The following is a 12,920-nucleotide window of genomic DNA, read 5'->3' as shown; positions in this document are numbered from 1 at the left end:
AGTACTATTTGACTTAGGTTGAGGACCCATTTGGACAACCTTCATTACTTGCTTACTTTCCGAGTCATACTTTACCGCCACTTTATCATTGTGAGTTATAGCATTCCCTTTTTACTTTAACTTATTTTGGGAACTGAGAATACATGCGGATTTTATGTTTTACATACTAGGCACGAGTACTTAAACTTATATATGTGTGGGTTATACAACGACATAAACATTCCCTTTAGCTCGGTAACGTTTAATCATTGGTTTTTAAACTATGAACGCGAATCTTAGATATGGATCCATAGGGTTTGACATCCCCACTCGGGCTAGTAGCGCTAGCATTTAACGAGTGTTTAATACTTCGTAAACATACGCACTTGCCAAGTGTACTTTCAGGGGGTATAAACGTTAAGTTAGTTACCAAGTGCCCACGGTTAACATATACTTTATCATACTATTTTGAAACGCTCTTTGTAGCACTGAAATCTCGTGGCCTACCTTACATACTGTTATACTTAAACTATAGCTCACCAACCTTTGTGTTGACATTTTTAAGCATGTTTTTATCAGGTGCTTAAGGTTATTTGCTTCCGCTGTCGTGCTAGTCTTGCCGTAGACACCCGCTGCTCTAGTGTTATCACCGCATGAACTGTTTATCTTGCATTCAAACTTTAATACATTTGAAACTATGTTTTGTAACGACCTAAGGGTCACATATGTAGTGACCTGAACTTTTCTGAACCTTTCTATGATTATATGTTTAATGAAAACTATATTTACATGATTAAATGTTTCCAACATGTTAAGCAAACAAACTTGTTAAGACTTGGTTAATTGAAACGGAAATTTTGTAAACGTCTGATTACCCAGTTTGACCAATGATTCACGAACGCTATAAGTTGTATATGACATGATGATACATAAATGAATAAATATATATGTTTAACATGATATAATGATCATCAAGTATCTCATTAAAAATAGTAACAATAAGTTATATACTTAAAAAGGAGACAATTGACGTATGAAACTCGAAACGATACATATAACGATTATCTTTATAACCACGCCTTACTAAATATATATGAAGCATATTAATACATTGTTATATTATATATAACATGATAATATGATAATTAAATATACCATTAAGTGTATTAACAATGAACTACATAAGTAAAAACAAGACTACTAACTTAAGGATTTCGAAACGAGACATATATGTAACGAGTATCGTTGTAACGACATTTAAATGTATATATCATATTAAGATATATTAATATATCATAATATCATGATAATATAATAATTTAAAATCTCATTTGATATTATAAACTTTGGGTTAACAACATTTAACAAGATCGTTAACCTAAAGGTCTTAAAACAACACTTACATGTAACGACTAACGATGACTTAACGACTCAGTTAAAATGTATATACATGTAGTGTTTTAATATGTATTCATACACTTTTGAAAGACTTCAAGACACTTATCAAAATACTTCTACTTAACAAAAATGCTTACAATTACATCCTCGTTCAGTTTCATCAACAATTCTACTCGTATGCACCCGTATTCGTACTCGCACAATACATAGCTTTTAGATGTATATACTATTGGTATATACACTCCAATGATCAGCTCTTAGCAGCCCATGTGAGTCACCTAACACATGTGGGAACTATCATTTGGCAACTAGCATGAAATATCTCATAAAATTACAAAAATATGAGTAATCATTCATGACTTATTTACATGAAAACAAAATTACATATCCTTTATATCTAATCCAAACACCAACGACTAAAAACACCTACAAACACTTTCATTCTTCAATTTTATTCATCTAATTGATCTCTCTCAAGTTCTAACTTCAAGTTCTAAGTGTTCTTCTTAAATTCTACAAGTTCTAGTTACATAAAATCATGAATACTTTCAAGTTTGCTAGCTCACTTCCAATCTTGTAAGGTGATCATTCAACCTCAAGAAATCTTTATTTCTTATAGTAGGTTATCATTCTAATACAAGGTAATAATCATATTCAAACTTTGATTCAATTTCTATAACTATAACAATCTTATTTCAAGTGATGATCTTACTTGAACTTGTTTTCATGTCATGATTCTGCTTCAAGAACTTCGAGCCATCCAAGGATCCGTTGAAGCTAGATCCATTTTTCTCTTTTCCAGTAGGTTTATCCAAGGAACTTAAGGTAGTAATGATGTTCATAACATCATTCAATTCATACATAAAAAGCTATCATATTCAAAGTGGTAAACTAGTAATCACTAGAACATAGTTTAGTTAATTCTAAACTTGTTCGCAAATAAAGCTAATCCTTCTAACTAAACTTTTAAAATCAACTATACACATGATCTATATCTATATGATATGCTAACTTAATGTTTTAAAACCCGGAAACATGATAAACACCATAAAACCGGATTTGCGCCGTCGTAGTTACAACCGGGGGCTGTTTTGGTTTGGATAATTAAAAACTATGAAAAACTTTGATTTAAAAGCTATACTTCTGGGAAAATTATTTTTATTATGAACATGAAACCATATCCAAAAATCATGGTTAAACTCAAAGTGAAAGTACGTTTTTCAAAACAGTCATCAAGATGTCGTTCTTTCGATGGAAATGACTACCTCTTTTAAAAATAACTTGTAACTTGTATTTCTGACGATAAACCTATACCTTTTCTGTTTAGTTTCATAAAGTCAAGTTCAATACGAAACCGTGGCCGCTTAAATCACTCAAAACGGATTAGAAACGAAGAAATGGCGAGCAAAACAAAATTGGTAAAAACTACTCATTTTAGCTACGTGAAAATTGGTAACAAATCTATTCCAACCATAACTTAATCAACTTGTATTGTATATTATGTAATCTTGAGATACCATAGACACGTATACAATGTTTCGACATATCATGTCGACACATCTATATATATTTCGGAACAACCATATACACTCTATATGTGAATGTTGGAGTTAGCTATACAGGGTTGAGGTTGATTCCAAAATATATATAGTTTGAGTTGTGATCAATACTGAGATATGTATACACTAGGTCGTGGATTGATTCAAGATAATATATATATCGATTTATTTCTGTACATCTAACTGTGGACAACTAGTTGTAGGTTACTAACGAGGACAGCTGACTTAATAAACTTAAAACATCAAAATGTATTAAAAGTGTTGTAAATATATTTTGAACATACTTTGATATATATGTACATATTTGTTATAGGTTCGTGAATCGACCAGTGGCCAAGTCTTACTTCCCGACGAAGTAAAAAATCTGTGAAAGTGAGTTATAGTCCCACTTTTAAAATCTAATATTTTTGGGATGCGAATACATGCAGGTTTTATAAATGATTTACAAAATAGACACAAGTACGTGGAACTACATTCTATGGTTGAATTATTGAAATCGAATATGCCACTTTTTATTAAGTCTGGTAATCTAAGAATTAGGAAACAGACACCCTAATTGACGCGAATCCTAAAGATAGATCTATTGGGCCTAACAAACCCCATCCAAAGTACCGGATGCTTTAGTACTTCGAAATTTATATCATATCCGAAGGGTGTCCCGGAATGATGGGGATATTCTTAAATATGCATCTTGTTAATGTCGGTTACCAGGTGTTCACCATATGAATGATTTTTATCTCTATGTATGGGATGTGTATTGAAATATGAAATCTTGTGGTCTATTATTATGATTTGATAATATATAGGTTAAACCTATAACTCACCAACATTTTTGTTGACGTTTTAAGCATGTTTATTCTCAGGTGATTATTAAGAGCTTCCGCTATCGCATACTTAAATAAGGACGAGATTTGGAGTCCATGCTTGTATGATATTGTGTAAAAACTGCATTCAAGAAACTTATTTCGTTGTAACATATTTGTATTGTAAACCATTATGTAATGGTCGCGTGTAAACATGATATTTTAGATTATCATTATTTGATAATCTACGTAAAGATTTTTAAACCTTTATTGATGAAATAAAGGTTATGGTTTGTTTTAAAATGAATGCAGTCTTTGAAAAACGTCTCATATAGAGGTCAAAACCTCGCAACGAAATCAATTAATATGGAACGTTTTTAATCAATAAGAACGGGACATTTCAACATACAATTATTCATGCTTGCTATTCGTAGAAGCATACTGTTGGTGTAAAACATTTGATGTCGATTATGACGTCACCTTTTTATCGTGAATGCAATTTCTTTTATTACAGCATATAGTACTTAATCTTGTAATGATCCTATTGTTGATGATTCGTACACGATGGTTTTGTACGGGGCATCACATTTGGTATCAGAGCATTCGTTGTAGGGAATTAGGTTGCATTAGTTAGTCAAGACCGACCCGAGTAGGATTCACTAATAGGACTAATCTACAACTTGCTAGTTTACTTGTTTCCGCTGAACTTACTGCATGCTGCTGCTTACTTTTACTGCTATATGACGTATGCTATTACATGATTTCACTACTGCATGATATTACTTGCTTTCGATTGCATGCTACTTCTGTACGATTCGTTATTATTGCCATGCTACTTATTGTTATACATGATTTAAACTGTTGGCCTAATACGTGCTTGGTTTATGACTTACTGACATGGAAAATTTATTTTTCCTTGTTCGGATGTCGGATACTCCACCTGCTATCGTTTTGGGCAGTCCAGACTCGTCAGCCACCCCACCTGATGCTGCTACCGACACACCGATCCCGATACGCACCAGTGACCCCGGCGCTTCATCTTCCGGAGCTAGTAGTAGTGCGCCGGCACCAGTGGCTACTATTGACAGACACGTGGACCCTACGGAGATTCCAGCTTCGTCTGCTCCCGGACCCTCGGAGCCACAGCCCCGCATCGGTGGTGTTGTGATTCCCGCGGAGTTTGGGGAAGGGCCATTCCGTAACCATATGCGCATGCCGTGCCGACGCGCTCCTAATGGACGTTTAGTTCCGATTCCGCCAGGCAGATACAGACAGATGATGGCCGCCCACGGACTGCCAGTTCAGCGACCCGTACAGCCACCACATGATTCGGACGACCCATCATCCACTGATGCTTCATCCGACGACACCTCCTCAAACGACTCCAGTGATGATGAGGACCCTACTGATGTACCTATTCTGCCACCCTCCACCTCGCCGAAGAAGCGGTATCGCTTCGAGGGTACCATCATTCCGGGGATCAACGGAGGACAAGCCTTCACTGACGTGTTTGGTCAACGTCGTAGGGTTACTGCTCGTAAACAGCTTGTGCCGTACCCTGCCGACCCACAAGTACGTAAGGCACCCCGTTACGTACTGACTATTTCTGGAGCCGAAACATCTACACCCCGTTATGTGAAGTCTGCACCACCGGCACCACCGGCACCACCTGCACCACCGGCATCACCTGCACTGCCAGCACCACCTGCCCCACCATCTCCCACTGTCAAGGAATTGACAAGGGAGGTGGAGATCCTCCGAGCTCGAGTTGCTGAGATAGAGGACCAGATGGCCCATGTTATGGACATCCTTCACCTACCCTCACCGTAGGGCTTTTTTATTTAGATTTCATTATGTAATCTAGTTGTAGTTTTATGTTTCACTTATGTATTGTATGAACTTATTCAGATGTATGAAACTTATTATTATTAATGGAACTTTGCGTTATTTAATTCTTGCACGATGTTCTATTTACATTACTGTACGATGATTCTGTGGTATTTGTACCTAGATGCTTTATTTAATAACATGTGATGTTTTGATTCCATGTTGGTTACTATATACGGTATTATTACTATTTAAATGCTGGATTTTGACTTGAGTCAAAATTTTTGTTTACATCACCATGGCTAACGGTCGATCCACACCTACTGCTGCTCAAATTGAAGAGATGATCCAAGAACGTGTAGCCGCAGCCATTGCGGAAATGCAACCCCAAGCTCCACCGCCACCGCCACCACCACCGGTTATTCAAACCATTCGAAATGGGTGTACTTACAAGGAATTCCAGAGCTGTAAACCACACAACTTCAGCGGCACTGAGGGACTGGTTGGTCTCACTAGATGGTTCGAGAAACTTGAATCAGTATTCTGAGTTAGCAACTGTTCGGAGGACAACAAAACCAAATTTGCTTCTTGCATGCTGTCTGACGGCGCGATCACGTGGTGGAACACAATGGCACAGGCACAAGGCATTGATGAGGCGTATGCCACACCATGGGAAGAATTTAAGTGTGCCATGATTGAGGAGTATTGTCCGAGAACCGAAATCCAAAAGATGGAAATGGAATTCATGCAGTTAAAGGCCGTTGGGAATGACCTTGATGGTTACAACAGGAGATTTTTGGAACTAGCCCTAATGTGTCCGACAATGGTCACCCCGGAATTCAAGCGAATGGAAAGGTACTTCTGGGGACTCCCTAAGAGCATCAAGGGTAATGTCACCTCGTCCAAGCTACCGAATGTCCCAGAAGCGATGCGCATGGCGCATACTTTAATGAATCAAATAACCATCGATGAACCGGAGAAAACTAAGTCTGAAGCGGGTACTAGCGAGAAGCGCAAATGGGATAACCACAACAACAACAACAACAGGGGAAAAAACTATGATCAAAACCCGGCGAAACGATATAAGGGTTTCAGGGTAAACAACAACGGTGGAAATCCCAATCCGAACACCAACTCAAACCCGAACTACAAAGGAACCTTACCACAATGCAAGAGGTGTTATAAACACCATACTGGGTATTGCAATGTTGTCTGCGAGAAGTGCCAACGGTCTGGGCATGTTGGAAAAGACTGCAAGGTCACCACTTTGAATGGGAAGCCGAACCCCACAGGGCCAAGGAAGTGTTACGAATGCGGGCAGATGGGCCATTTCAGAAATGCGTATCTAAATAAGTGAAAAGATGGCGGACCGCTACGCGCTAGAGCTTTCAATGTTAATGCAAGGGACGTACGCGAAAACCCCGACTTGGTGACAGGTATATTCAAAATCAACAATCTTTTAGCTTCTGTCTTGTTTGATACTGGTGCGGATAGAAGTTACGTATGTAGACATTTTTGTGATAAGATTAATTGGTCGTTAGTCCTGTTAAAAGAGAGTATGCTTGTCGAGGTCGCCAATGGAAAACTTGAGAAAGTTGACCATATTAGTCGAGGAGCTATTATCAACATAGCTGGTGCAGATTTCAAAATTGATTTAATACCTATCAAATTGGGAAGTTTTGACGTGATCGTCGGTATGGATTGGTTGAGCAAGATAAGAGCCGATATTATCTGTGGAGATAAAGCACTTCGTATACTGCACGGAGACGGTGAACCACTGATCATCTACGGAGAGAGATGTACCTCGAAGCTGAACCTCATTAGTTGCGTGAAAGCGCAAAATTTTATGAAGAAGGGACGTCTTGCTGTCCTAGAGCATGTGAAAACGGTAGAAACCGAGGTGAAGAGTGTGAACGACGTTCGAATTGTGAACGAATTTTCCGATGTCTTCCCTGAAGAATTTCCTGGATTACCGCCGCCAAGAGCAGTAGAGTTTCAGATTGATTTAGTGCCAGGAGCTGAACCTGTAGCTCGCGCACCTTATAGACTCGCACCTTCCGAGATGCAAGAATTACAGAGTCAACTACAAGAGCTGTTAGATCGAGGATTTATCCAACCAAGTTTCTCGCCTTGGGACGCACCTGTTCTGTTTGTGAAGAAGAAGGATGGATCCTTCCGTATGTGTATCGACTACCGTGAACTCAACAAATTGACAATCAAGAATCGGTATCCTCTTCCCAGAATTGATGATCTTTTTGATCAACTACAAGGATCGAGCGTTTACTCAAAGATCGATTTACGATCCGGTTATCACCAGTTGAGGGTGAAGGAAAGTGATGTGATGAAAACTACATTCAGGACCCGTTATGGTCATTATGAGTTTCTCGTGATGCCATTCGGTTTAACAAATGCACCTGCCGTGTTCATGGACCTCATGAATCGTGTCTGCAAGCCGTACTTGGATAAGTTTGTTATCGTCTTCATAGATGATATCCTCATCTACTCTAAGAGCGAAGAAGAGCATGAGCAACACCTCCAACTAGTACTTGAACTCTTGAGGCAAGAGCAACTTTACGCTAAATTATCCAAGTGTGAATTTTGGCTGAAGGAAGTCCAATTTCTGGGTCATGTTGTGAGCGACCAAGGTATCAAAGTTGACCCCGCCAAGATTGAAGCAATCAGAAAGTGGGAGACCCCCACTACTCCAACTCATATTCGCCAATTTTTAGGTCTCGCCAGTTACTACCGAAGGTTCATTGAAGGATTTTCTCTGATTGCGCGTCCTTTGACCGCGCTGACTCACAAGGGCAAGAAGTTCATTTGGGAACCCGCACACGAATCAGCATTTCAAACTTTGAAGAAGAAGTTAACCTCCGTACCTATCCTATCGCTTCCCGAAGGTAGTGACGATTTCGTTGTTTATTGCGATGCTTCGAAGAGTAGTTTTGGTTGTGTACTGATGCAACGATCAAAGGTTATTGCCTATGCCTCCCGCCAATTGAAGATTCACGAGCGAAACTACACTACTCACGATCTTGAACTTGGATCCATTGTCTTTGCACTCAAATTGTGGAGACACTATTTGTATGGAACTAAGAGTACTATCTTCACCGATCACAAGAGTCTCCAGCACATCTTCGATTAGAAGCAATTGAATATGAGACAGCGTCGATGGATCGAGACGCTCAATGACTACGATTGTGAACTCCGTTATCATCCTGGCAAGGTCAATTGTGACGATCGCTCCAAATCCATATGGACAAACACGTCATTCATTGATTTCATTGCGAGGTATTTGACCTCTATATGATACGTTTTGTAAACATTGCATTCTTTTGAAAAGGCACACCATATATGAATATTTAAATTAAAGGTTTTCGGCATCTGATGATTTCTACATATAGACAATCACCGTAAATAATAGTTTACAACAGTACTTCCGTTGACAATGAAGTCAAAATAAGATACATGGTGATGATTTGGTGAATGCAACGTTTTCTTGAAAAATATGCCATGTAAGACTCCATGCACATAGCTTGTCTATCATATAAGCAAACAGCGGAAGACTTCTAGGAAACCTGAGAATAAACATGCTAACAAGTGTCAACACAAAGGTTGGTGAGTTCATAGTTTTAGTGTTTCGTATAATCTGTATATAAAAGTGGATCACAAGATTTCCGTTGTTTAATCTAGAAACGTTTATCAAAATATTCTACGAAATTGAGCACCCTGGTAACTAAACTTAACGTATATATAATTTATACCCTTTGTATAATCATCTTAATAATACACGCAAACCAATGTGTACGCTTCTCAAATAGCATACGTCCGTTAAAAGGCTAGTGCTCTAGCTCGGACGGGGATATCAAGCCCTATGGATCCATATACTACTACTCGCGCCCACCAGTTCTTATAACCAGCAGTTACTAGTTACCAAAGCTAAGGGATTTTTGGTTCAACTCAGTGTAGAATTAAGTATGTACTTGTATCCATTGCGTTTAAAATAAATTGCATGTATTCTCAGCCCAAAAATATATATTGCAAAAGCAATTAAAAAGGGAGCAATAAAACTCACGCATATAAATATTGTAAATCAGTTAATAAAGTATTTGCATGTATTCTCAGCCCAAAAATGTAAAGAGTAAAAGGGATCATATGAAACTCACGCATATAAATCTAGTATTTTCAGTATTTATAAACAGTCGCATGTATTCTCAGCCCAAAAATATATTGAGTAAAAGGGATCATATGAAACTCACACAAAATCAGTTTTAGTATTTGTATCCATTTAGTAAAATAGATATAAAAGCATTGCATGTATTCTTAGCCCAAAAATATAAAGAGTAAAAGGGATCATATGAAACTCACGCATATAAATATTGTAAATCAGTTAATAAAGTATTTGCATGTATTCTCAGCCCAAAAATGTAAAGAGTAAAAGGGATCATATGAAACTCACGCATATAAATATTGTAAATCAGTTAATAAAGTATTTGCATGTATTCTCAGCCCAAAAATGTAAAGAGTAAAAGGGATCATATGAAACTCACCTTAGCAGCATATAAAGTTGTTCATCGTAATGTGACCGAAACTCGGATTATCAAATAATCGTAGATCTCAACATATCAATATTGAGATTCAATATTTTAGGAAAGTACGTAGACGTAACGGAGATGATAAACACTAGGTTTGATTCATAAATATATCCCCGAATATTACCCATAACTTCCTTGGCAATAACCCATAGTTTCCTTAGTTATAATCGGTTTGTAACCCGAATTAAAATACCCGTGTATCACTTGTTACAGTACCATACTACTAATTTAAAATTTTAGGCTAGAAAATATACAGAGTGATTTATTTATGTGAGTGTGTGAGTGTTTTTTTTAGTTCCTAATAAGTACTTCGTTCATATATATATATATATATATATATATATATATATATATATATATATATATATATATATATATATATATATATATATATATATATGTAAAATAATAATATAATAATATAATATATAATATAATAATAAGCCGCCATCACTTTTTATGTCGACAAACTTTTTATGTCGACAAACATTACGCGTTTCGCGTAGATAGGTACGCGGTTCGCGTATGGTGTCTTCACGAAAGTTGTAGATTTTTGAGTTACGGACGTTGGACACCGGAATCACCCTTTTTCGAGTCAGTATGATTTAGTTATGATTTTTCTCGTGAAAGTGCGCAGGTTTAGTGATTTCCATCATTTTAACTTGAAATCTTGAGATGAAATGTTGTAGTCTTTTAGTGCTCATTAGAAACCTTTATTTTATCTTTATTTTCATTTTCATATCATTGAAAATCCATAAAAATATTTTAACAATAAAATTCTATTATATCGAAAAATGTGTCCATACTAAATCGAATAACTATAGTTCTCTAAAACTAATTACATTTACATCTTTTTATCGAAACGTTATAATAATTAAAAATCTATTATTTCGAAGAATGCTTTCATATATTTGAACTAAATCGAATAAATATAATTTAGTTTTCCAGAATTAGTTATATTCAAAATCATTCTTTAAAAGGTTTCATCTATGTCGTAAAACGTTTTCAATATTAAGAAAACTAAATAGTTAACTTTATCAAGAGACACGAGACAATCATTGTGTTGAAAGTTAATCTCTACTAACCTTTGTCCAGTAATCGTTAATTGACATATTTGTTCTTACTTGTAGGTCACTTTACCATTTATTCCGAATATCGTTAAAAAGGAAAGGTTTCATAAATCAAAGTGGACCTCTCAATAGAGACTCACGATCATACAATGTATCTGATAAATCAATCATTTGATATTATCTTTTAATTCCGTTGATAATTATATTAAACCTATATCGAAACAAATACGTTCGTGTAAAGTATTATACGCCTAATACTTTGTTAACGTTTTCAAGTTATAATATATACACATATACATATATAATCATGTCCGTTCATATAATGGTTCGTGAATCATTGGAATTTGGTCGCGGTTAAATGAATGTATGAACATAGTTTAAAATTCTTGAGATTCAACTTAACAAACTTTGCTTATCGTGTCGGAATAATATAAAGATTAAAGTTTAAATTTGTTCGAAAATTTCCGGGTCATCACAGTACCTACCTGTTAAAGAAATTTCGTCCCGAAATTTGAGTGAGGTTGTCATGGCTAACAATAAAAATGTTTTTATGATGAATATGAGTCGATAAATAAAGTTTTATCACCGTTGAATAATATGGATAAAACAATCCAATTACTCGAAGCGTATGAGAGAAGTTATCGTAAAAGAGTGAAATGAAAGAATAGAGATTCGTCTTACCTTTTGACGTAGTTACGATTGATTTCTGGAATTTCAGGAATAGAAAATCTTCATAATCTAAATAAAATTTGATTCTTCAGAATTTGCGGAAATTAGGATTTTCTTTGATTAAATGCGTAATCTGCGTCGATTGCTATGTCTGATATTTCGCTATAAATTGACCTCTTCCGTTTCATTTATTTTCACCACTCCTATAATCTTCTTTCTTATTTCATACATCCCAATAGATTGTGAAAATGCTTAATCCAGTTCTGATTCTTGATATTTTCCTGGCTATCGTATCCTTCATTCTTCTTTTTCATCTGCCACCAGAGGAAGTTATTTTCTTCTACTATTACCTTGGGGTTATAGTGTTTTTCATTCTCCCGTGTCTTTATATTGCTATACGCATTGATATACACGGTTTGTAATTTCGGGGTTGTTATCGGGCTTTATATTCTCCATTATATTTAGGAGCTTCATGCTTTCGTTTTCTCTTCCCGACCTTAAGCCAAGCGGATAATGGTCTAGAATTCGTAGGTATGAAGTTTCAGATGAACATAACTAATGTTCTAAGAAAGAAATGATAATAGTACAATCTGACTTGTCAAATTACCGGAATACCTCGAAAAAGACCGAATCATCAAGAAAAATATTTTCTTGATATGTTTAGAGGTTAAATAGAATGAAAGAGTTATGTAACATGGATCATGATGAGGGTATGATCTGTGAACCTTTATCACGTTCCATTAGAAACTCAGCATGACTTACTGTAATATAATCACGTTGATCAAGTGTCATTATATTATACTAATTCATGCTTCAGTTCCCAACATTACTTCAAAACATTCATTTTTCGAATTTTTCAGATTTTAGAAACTAAAATAGTTTTTTTTTATGATGTAACAAAGATAGCGTGAAGAGATAAATGATTTCAGATAAGAATAGTTATGAAAATATCTTCAGAAATATGAAGGATATTTATAATGGAAGATACGATGATATCTTAGAATTTCCAATATCAGAGGA

Source organism: Rutidosis leptorrhynchoides, chromosome 7 (assembly GCF_046630445.1).
Source record: "Rutidosis leptorrhynchoides isolate AG116_Rl617_1_P2 chromosome 7, CSIRO_AGI_Rlap_v1, whole genome shotgun sequence".
In the NCBI taxonomy this organism is placed as follows: Eukaryota; Viridiplantae; Streptophyta; class Magnoliopsida; order Asterales; family Asteraceae; genus Rutidosis; species Rutidosis leptorrhynchoides.
Note: the sequence above shows the minus strand (reverse complement) of the source record.